Source organism: Mercenaria mercenaria, unplaced genomic scaffold, assembly GCF_021730395.1.
Source record: "Mercenaria mercenaria strain notata unplaced genomic scaffold, MADL_Memer_1 contig_1593, whole genome shotgun sequence".
Taxonomy (NCBI): Eukaryota; Metazoa; Mollusca; class Bivalvia; order Venerida; family Veneridae; genus Mercenaria; species Mercenaria mercenaria.
Window position 1 is genome coordinate 1 of NW_026459580.1, and position 725 is coordinate 725.

The window sequence follows — 725 nt, forward strand, 5'->3', positions numbered from 1 at the left end:
AGCATAGTGGTAAAGTGTATGCCTTGAATGTTGGAGGTCTGGGGTTCGATCCCCGGCTATGTCATACCAAAGGCGTGAAAAAAGGTACTGGTAGCTACCTTGCTCGGCACTCAGCAATGAAAGGGTTACTACAGGAGGTAAAATAAGCACAGATAAGTACCTGTTACTGGATACCAGGTTTGTTGCACAAGAGCTTTGTAGCCTTGTGTTGCATTCTACTGTATGGGATGATAAAAAAGCCTGCAGCAGTGTGTATAAATTATAATCTGTCTATGATATCGGTTGTCCGATTAGCTCAGTTGGTAGAGCATCTGACTTGCAAGCAGAAGGTCGCAGGTTCGAGTCCTGTATCGGGCTGCACATTTTTCCGCTCCTATTACATGTCTATGATATCCGATTAGCGCAGTTGGTAGACACACACCACAAGATGCATGCGCGCAGTCTTGTCAGATCACAGGAGCCTGAAATTCTATCTATAATGCTCCAAAATGGCTAAATATAAAAATGACCCCTCCTATATAGATAGAATTTCAGGCTCCTGTGGTCAGATGCAATGCTGTTCGCTAACTGTCTCAAGTTGAACACTAACAGCATGGATCCTGACCAGACTGTGCAGATCCATTACAGTCACAAAAGCACTTAGCTGGTTTTCTCATGGCACGGCTCATATTTTAGTGCTCTCAGTAGTCAATTAAAAAGGCTCAGTTAGAGCTTACAGTATGTTT

At 43.6% G+C, this 725-nt stretch overlaps 1 non-coding gene across 1 annotated transcript; it reads left to right on the forward strand.

The window, feature by feature from the left end:
- The first annotated feature begins 284 nt into the window (after window positions 1-284).
- Trnaa-ugc (transfer RNA alanine (anticodon UGC)) lies at window positions 285-357 on the forward strand. The gene has a single exon. It is a non-coding gene; the product is annotated as a tRNA-Ala (tRNA).
- Window positions 358-725: the final 368 nt, after the last annotated feature.